Source organism: Eriocheir sinensis, unplaced genomic scaffold (assembly GCF_024679095.1).
Source record: "Eriocheir sinensis breed Jianghai 21 unplaced genomic scaffold, ASM2467909v1 Scaffold412, whole genome shotgun sequence".
NCBI classification, from domain to species: domain Eukaryota; kingdom Metazoa; phylum Arthropoda; class Malacostraca; order Decapoda; family Varunidae; genus Eriocheir; species Eriocheir sinensis.
The window spans coordinates 270,518-279,314 of record NW_026111735.1 but is presented as its reverse complement, the minus strand read 5'-3'; the positions used below and the strand labels follow the sequence as shown (position 1 = coordinate 279,314).

General features: G+C 45.8%; 1 protein-coding gene across 21 annotated transcripts in view; it reads left to right on the top strand.

The window, feature by feature from the left end:
* Positions 1–1,140: 1,140 nt before the first annotated feature.
* LOC126992183 (uncharacterized) overlaps positions 1,141–8,797 on the top strand; it is a 146,221-nt gene continuing 138,564 nt past the window's right edge. For 14 of the 21 annotated variants that reach the window (XR_007746327.1, XR_007746325.1, XR_007746324.1 and 11 more), the window contains exon 1: positions 1,141–1,494. The gene's annotated coding sequence lies outside the window, so the exon portion shown is untranslated. Of the gene's footprint in view, positions 1,495–2,741; positions 2,851–8,184; positions 8,418–8,797 lie in introns of those variants that run through there. The other 7 variants (XR_007746330.1, XR_007746329.1, XR_007746328.1 and 4 more) reach the window with 5 other exon arrangements.

The following is an 8,797-nucleotide window of genomic DNA, read 5'->3' as shown; positions in this document are numbered from 1 at the left end:
ACGGGGCGCGGCGAGGCGAAGCGGGGAGGGGTGACCCAAGACCCATATTCGTAACGTCTTGGGTAACGTAAAGTGAACCCCCGAGCCACTTAAGAATGCCCCCCCTCCCTCCCCCGCCCCCCAAGAGCAGCCCCCCGGCGTCAGGAAGGCTGGCAGCGAGCGGAGCGCTTTGTTGAGTTTCGTGGTTACGTCTTAGAAAAGGATCATTTGTTTTGTACATGTTGATGCCGATAACTCCTGATAAGACCCCGCGCTCCAAGTTACTGTAGCGGGAGGGAAGGCAGACTCAAGCCAGAATTTATAAACGTCTCGGGGCCTCAGATCGCCTGCTGGAAAAGACTACAGTAAAAGTTGCTCTGGGATTTTCATGGACTGTTTTGTGACTCTGGTCATAGCTTGACACGACCTATACGCCTTCAACGGTAGAGTCACCCATGAAAACCCGGTCAATCTTCCCTGTGCCTGTTGGAAAACTAAGCGATAAAATTCAACTTTTCTCGTTTTTTGCAGAGGGGACCATACCCCAAACACCGCTAATTTTGCCCGGTGCGTTGCTTTCAGGCCATGAACGGCTTCCTCATCCTTTTCTACATAAGATGAAATGCCTCTGGGAAATAGAAAAAGGAATAAAAGCGGTTTTTTTCTGTAAATCAACTACTACTACTACGTACTACTACTACTACTACTACTACTACTACTACTACTACTACTACTACTACTACTTCTACTTACTACTACTACTACTATATACTACTACAGGTGTTATAAAGTAAAAACATGTCATTATGTTCAAAAAGTAATTTATTATGACCTTTACATATCCATGCATTGACCTCAAGTTTATAATATATTCGAGGTCAAGGTTGATGTGTGTAGTTTTCATGTAGGGACAAGCTGGCTAAGTACAGCTTGACCCCTGACCCCCAAGATGAGCTGACGCGCAGGAATAGTTATACGTCTACCCTCGTAAGACAGCATTTTTGAGGATATCAGTGCATTCAGTCAGTCAGTTATTCAGTCAGCCATTCAGTGACAGTCAGTCCAACCGTTAAGAAAGTCAGTCAGTCTCACACACACACACACACACACACACACACACACACACACACACACACACACAGAGAGAGAGAGAGAGAGAGAGAGAGAGAGAGAGAGAGAGAATTATAGAAGCCATGAAGAGTTTTCTGGCAAAGATGTGGTGTGCAAGAAATAGGGAATTGGAAGATTTGTAATGGATACTGCTTGTGTTGTTTTGTTTATTACAGGTTGTGCCGATACGAAGGCATGACTCTCCAACGGGTCACCTGTACAGCAAGAGCAAGAGCAAGACCGACAGCCCGCCTCGGCACCTCAGCCCGCCCCAAAGCTCCCTCCATGGCCTCCTGCAGGGCTTGAGGTGTTCAGGCTCCCCACACTGCTGCCCCACGCAGTGCCAGGGCAGTGCCACACCTGTAATCTGCGGCGCCATGCCCGGTCTGAGGGCGCCGCTGGACTGTGAGTGTTTGACCTTATTTTCAAGCTACTATTTGACCATCGCAGGAATTATTACACGTTTCATTAGTCTTAATTAATGAATGAGTGACTCAAGTCATTGTTTTGGCTCTGGGCTGCCGCACATAACCTATTCCCAAAGCTTAAAAAGGACGTCAATCAGGCCTTCACGAGTGTTTTACAGGTTCAAGGTGCAGAGGAGGGGTCAAACTGCATCCAGGCTCACTAATATACCAATGCAAGTGACCCAGACTCCTAGGAAATCACATCAACACAAAACAAATTACTACAGAATCATACCCAACACACCGAATTCATTCAAAATCACACCCAACACACTCAATTGCTCCAGTGCTAACAACTGCAATATAAATGAGTGATTTTTTTTCTTCTATTTTTCTCTCTATCTTTTGCCGTTTCTGTGTGTGTGTGTGTGTGTGTGTGTGTGTGTGTGTGTGTGTGTGTGTGTGTGTGTGTGTGTGTGTGTAAGGTTAGATTAGGTTAGGTTAGGTAAGGTTTGGTAAGGTTAGATTAGGTTAGGTAGGGGTAGATTAGGTTTGCTAAGGTTTTGCAAGGTCATATTAGGTTAGGTAAGGTTGGATTAGGTTAGGTAAGGTTAGATTAGGTTAGATAAGGTTAGATAAGGTTTGGTAAGGTTAGATTAGGTTATGCAAGGTTAGATTAGGTTAGGTAAGGTTAGATTAGGTTAGGTAAGGTTAGATTAGGTTTGGTAAGGTTAGATTAGGTTAGGTAGGGTTAGATTAGGTTTGGTAAGGTTAGATTAGGTTTGGTAAGGTTAGATAAGGTTTGGTAAGGTTATATTAGGCTAGGTAAAGTTAGATTAGGTTAGATAAGGTTAGATTAGGTTAGGTAAGGTTAGATTAGGTTAGGAAAGGTTAGATTAGGTTAGGTAAGGTTAGATTAGGTTAGGTAAGGTTAGATGAGGTTTGCTAAGGTTAGATTAGGTTAGGTAGGGTTAGATTAAGTTTGGTAAGGTTAGATTAAGTTTGGTAAGGTTAGACAAGGTTTGGTAATCCAAATCACCATTCTGCAGGGAGTTGCCGGAGCCAGTGATGCCGTCGGACATAACAATAATAATAATAATAATAATAATAATAATAATAATAATAATAATAATAATAATAATAATAATAATAATAATAATCAAAATGACCGTTCTGCAGGGAGTTGCCGGAGCCAGTGTTGACGTCGGACATGATGCCACACTTTGAGGACGTAGCGATCATTCCCCCCGGGGAGCGCGCCGAGGCCATGCGCCAGCTGATCAACCGCCTGCCAACTGCCAACCGCCTGCTGCTACAATACATGTTCAAGCATATGGGACACATCATTGCAAGGGTAACTAGGGATTTTCTTTATGGTACTTATTTATTTGCTTTTATATTTATTTATTTTTGTTTTTTGTTTTTTTGTTTTCTCTCTCTCTCTCTCTCTCACCACTTCAGTAATCCTCTTCCTCCCTTCGTTTTACCAGTCTCATCACCGTTTTTCATCACCATTTTTACCACCACCACCATGTCCCTGACCCCTTAACACCATCCTTACCCCCGTCCTCCTCCTCCTCCTCCTCTTCTTCCAAACCACCACCACCATCACCACCAAATCTCAACTCCATCACCCTTTCATCACCACTTTATCACCACTCAACACCAGTCGGTGGCGCCGTTTCAGGAGGTACTTTAGAGAGAAATCGAGTGCGTGCGTGCGTGCGTTCCGTGACCCCGGCCTTGTCCACGGTCCCTGTAAATACCTGTATATAACCTGTTCACCTAAGACAGACAACCCCCGGGGGCTCCCCTGTGGTCGGCCATTCTCCCCCCGCCGTGGCCATCACCAGGGGCATTGAATTCTTTGTTAGTTTTGTACCCGTATCTCGTGACCTCCAGTGCCCCGCGTGGTGGCTTCGGCGGGGCGGTAACGGGGCGCGGCGAGGCGGGGCGGGGAGGGGTGACCCAAGACCCATATTCGTAACGTCTTGGGAAACGTATAGTGAACCCCCGAGACACTTAAGAATGCCCACCCTCCCTCCCCCGCCCCCCAGAGCAGCCCCCCGGCGTCAGGAAGGCTGGCAGCGAGCGGAGCGCTTTGTTGAGTTTCGTGGTTACGTCTTAGAAAAGAATCATTTGTTTTGTAGATGTAATGTATATATTATAACATAATGTGAATGTATGTCGTATCGCCATGGCCCAGTGGCGCCAGGACGTTACACACAGACGCTACGTTGTGCTTAGGAGGTGCTCCTTGCCGTGAGAACGGTGCTGATTCAGCAAGCATGCTATCCGCTCTCACGGCAAGGAGCACCTCCTAAGCACAACGTAGCGTCTGTGTGTACCGTCCTGGCGCCACTGGGCCATGGCGATACGACATACATTCACACATTCACATTATGTTATAATATACACATTACATGATTATTCTAAGGTTCAACTCAAGGTTTTCACAGATGTTCATAGAGAAGGCAGAGACTACAGGCTACATCTGAGGCTATGTGCTTGCAGCAACACAAGCGTGCCGCCCCTGTTTCCTTGAAAGTGGGTGACTTTGTTATGATTCGAGTCCCAGAGAGACATTCGAAGTTGTCCCCTAAATCCGTGGGCCCACGCCAGATAGTTAGGCAACTAGGTGGTCACAAATTTGAGCTTTATGATCTCATTTTTAATTCATATGAAATTGTGCATAGTGATCGCCTCAAAAAGACAGACGCCCAGCCTGAGGTCATCGATTCGACTTTAGTTGAACCAGCGAGAACCGCCTGTTTGCCTCAGCCTGACGATGCTTTGTCTATCTTTCCAACACACGACTATAACCTGCGTCCTCGCAATTACTAATTTATTTGGTTCCTGAGCTTTTGCCTGCATCTTTTTCATGCGAGAGGGGAGTGCTTGAGTAATACTTTTCACTCTTACTCACTATTTTCTTTTTATTGCTGAGTTGATGCAAGGCAGTCAGTCTCCTTAGTTGTTGGGACCGTAATAATCGAGGGTGTAGACTATCATAGGGATAGGTACTTTTAACCTTGAACCTCATGTGCTTCTGCTTGAAACAGACATTTTTCTCTGCAAAGACAGACTTAACTACACTTGGGCAGATGCTGTCCCTCACTTTTATTGTATCCAGCATGTGAATACCTTTCAGCTTTGGAAGTACGCAGACAAGTCTTACTTACTTTCCTTTTCCTTGACATACCACTGTTAACCGTTACGGGAATTATTTTTGACATCACTGATGTCAGTCATCCACGTTCGTTCCGGTCGGAGGATAGGTGGAAATTTGTCTTTTGAATTTGATGTTTATTAATGCTGGAATTACTTTAACTATTTATGCTGGATTTATATATTTCAGTGAGATTTGTTACAACGGTGATTTCACAACTTGGTGACAGGATTTTCTTTTATAGTGCTGTAGACCTGAAAAACGGAGTATCAGGAGTTAGTGGTGCTAACCCAGTCAGATGTTTCTAAGGCTCTAGAGAGTTGTCTCTATCATCACTTTGTCCCTAAATCACTTTTCCACAGGAGGTTCTCCGGATTTCACTACTTCTTTTTCACACTACCAGTGTTTGTGACAGTGGTCTGTCCTGAAGGTTCAACTTATAGAGAGGTTGCAGGTCACCTGGCGGTACGGGTGGCTTGTTCCCTACGTTCTGTCAATTTGACGACCTTTCCGGAGAAGCTCCATCATGGATTTGCGGCCACAAATGCCATCCCAATCTATCCTATTGACAGTTTAGTGAATCTCACCTTTTCTAGGATGAAGTATGTGACAAATAGCCTTTCCGAGCTAACCTTTTCAAATTTCTCGGAATTGGAGTCAGCTGTCCATGACTCTCTACTGGTTTACCTTGCCCCATATGTACATTACCCATCACTGATCTTGCCGGTGGTTCTTTTTATCATCATTGGCATCCCCCTGTTCTGCCTTGTTAAGCGGGCTCTGACTTTGTACAACCATCTTCAGGCAAGAGTTGCCCCACCGCGCTAAGTTCGTACGCATTGTGACTCGAAGACTCAGTTTGTCTCAAATCTTCTTCAAGGATTTTTTTTTTCCTTTTCTTATTACTATTCCAAATAGCTCCGTTACCATGTATCCTAATGACAATTTAGTCAACTTATTTTTCTAGGATGTATCTTGTAAATAACTACTCGAGCTATTATTTTGTTTTCTCGGAATAGAGCTGAGCTTCCTGTTTACCTCGCCCTGTATGTACTTTGCCCATTTATTGTTACTTCCATGATTATTTTTATTGTCATTGGCATTTCCCGATGTTGTATCGTTAGGCGGGCTCTGACTTGTAAATATTTTTTTTACATGCAACCATAATAGGCCCTCGTTTAACTAATACACATTGTGCGACTGTAACATGGGTAGGTACACTGATTTTAAGGGTCGGGTGAGCCGCGAGGTCGCGACTTTTTCCGTGACCGAGCGATGTAATGTGTATATTATAACATAATGTGAATGTGTGAATGTATGTCGTATCGCCATGGCCCAGTGGCGCCAGGACGTTACACACAGACGCTACGTTGTGCTTAGGAGGTGCTCCTTGCCGTGAGAACGGTACTGATTCACCAAGCATGCTATCCGCTGGCCGCTCCTGTACCAAGAGAAGCCGGCAGATCAGGGCGGGCGGCGGACGAGAGCACAGGACTTCTCGGAGTGTGCGTACGACTTACGACTCTTCCACAAATACTATAACTATTTTGTGAATATATTTAAAAAGCAATACAACCATTTAATCAACCAGTGAGGGAGAGAGTAAATTAAGTGAACTCAAAGTGAACTTAACGGCTCCGCTCGGCCAACACATAACCCACATCACTTAACTAAAAGGCTATTGTGTTGTCTCACGACTTCTATCAACTGGAGAAAGCAGGCAACGGTACACCGGACCCGACGTGAGATAACAGTTCGCGCCTTAATCAAAAACACAAAAAAAAACAGCTAACAAAAAGGCTAACATACATGTTGATGCCGATAACTCCTGATAAGACCCCGCGCTCCAAGTTACTGAAACGGGAGGGAAGACAGACTCAAGCCAGAATGTATAAACGTCTCGGGGCCTCAGATCGCTTGCTGGAAAAGACTACAGTAAAAGTTGCTCTGGGATTTTCATGGACTGTTTTGTGACCCTGGTGATAGCTTGACACGACCTCTACGCCTTCAACGGAAAAGTCACCCAAGAAAACCCGGTCAATCTTCCCTGTGCCTGTTGGAAAAGCCTCTCGTGGAAGATGCTCTGGGCTTTTCATGGACTGTTTTGTGACCACGGCGATAACTTGACAGGAAAAACTACCCTATATTTAACCATCATTTTCTCAGATTAAAACTAGCTCTAACTCACTCTACCATACACTAAAATGTAAGCCAACAATCCCTCTCTCTAATCCACCCACCCCAGACTCTCTACCCTCCCTCACTTTAGAGCTATCTCACTTTTTCTCAGACAGTGTCAATCACCCACTGATTTTAGACATATTTAGCCTATCTTTAACCTTCATTTTCTCACATTATTAACATGAACTCTGCACCTTGAACGGGAAACACCCCCCCCGTGAAGACCCGGTTAATCTCCTCCGTGGCCTTGAAAAACAGTCGTAATTGAAGCCCGAGACGTTTAGGAATGCGACCCTCAGAGCAGTGTCACCATGAAGGTAGAGTTGGTGGAGGTGACATCAGCCCAATTAAGTGAATCCGCCCGAGCTGTCATTTCTACGGCCAGGTGTCAGGTCTCAAGTCAGGCACGCCCACCCCCATCTTTTGGCCGTAAATTTGACAGTTCGTCGGCTTCACCTCAAGGAAGGGGGTTAGCGGGCCCGCCAATCCTACCTCCATGGTGTGAGGTTATCAGCGGCGTCAGCACATCGTTCATTCTTACATTTTCCTGCCGAGATGTCTTAGCCTCACCACCGGCACATCTCCTCGGCCAAGACAATAACGACTCCTCATAATAAACTTTTCTATGGTAACTTGTACATAGCGAGACAGCCTCACCCTCCCCTCAGCGTTCAGACCCGGGGCGACACTTCGACAACCCGCCACTCAACCACCACACAGCCGCGCTCAGCCACAACCCAGCAGCCACAGCCACGGAAAGTGTTTGGAGAGTTCTTGGGTGAGTTTGGGGTGCTTTGAAGGGTCAGCGCGCCCCTGGATGAGGTGGTGGTGCGCTGAGCGGGGCTGTTTTGCGGGGGCTGGCGGCGGAGGCTGCGACCACAGTACGCCCCGAGCCACGTCACACACACACACACACACACACACACACACACACACACACACACACAGCCGTAAGTTCATTAATGTACCCTTATCTTGTACAGAGTAAACAACAACGACAACAACCATTTTCAACCTAATTTCATAGATGTGTAATAATTTTATAAAAAATCTGCACAGTGAATTTGTCCCCGTGTGTGTGTGTGTGTGTGTGTGTGTGTGTGTGTGTGTGTGTGTGTGTGTGTGTGTGTGTGTGTGTGTGTGTGTGTTCATCTCTCACCCATATCACCACACAAAAGGTATGTCCACGTATCTATATAATCTATGTAAACCCCTTGATATATACATTCACTCAGTCACTATAGGCCATAATGCATATAAACACCCCTATCAGTAATCACCTAACTAACATCAGCCTCACCACTTGTTAACTACCCCGCCATGTTACGTGATGAACAGCATCTTGTCAGCCGTCCCAGCCTCTCGTCACCCTTTCCCCGCTGGACTCTGGGTAAAGACGTGACTAACCCCCAGCCTCCAGCCTCTTGTCACACCTCCTAGCCTTTCCCCGCTGGACATTGCTTCGAGACGTGATGAACAACAACAGCCTCCAGCATTTGCCACACCTCCGAGCCTCTCTCCTCGTCATTTGCCCGGTGGACCCTGGACGAGGAGGACGTGAGGAAGAGGAGGTTAAGATGAAGACGAGGAATATGTAGTGAGTGTTGGCTTATACTTATAATAGTGTTGGTATCAGTAGAAGTAGTAGTAGTATGTCAGACTTCCTTACTATTTGTTATGTAATATGCTATAATTACTACTACTACTACTACTACTACTACTGTTTAATGTGTGTTGTGATAATTATAAGTGGTGATTTTGGTGTTGAAAGAGAAGACAGGGAGGTGGGGGAGGGGGGGGGGGGGTAGATCCTTATAATATGGTGGTGGTGGTGGTGATGAACTAGAACATGTGGTGATGAGATTCGTGTGTGGATAGGTAGGTGGTGGTGTTTGGTGTTCACTGGTGATATAACAAGCCAAGTGGTGGTGGTGGTGGTGGAGGTGGTGAT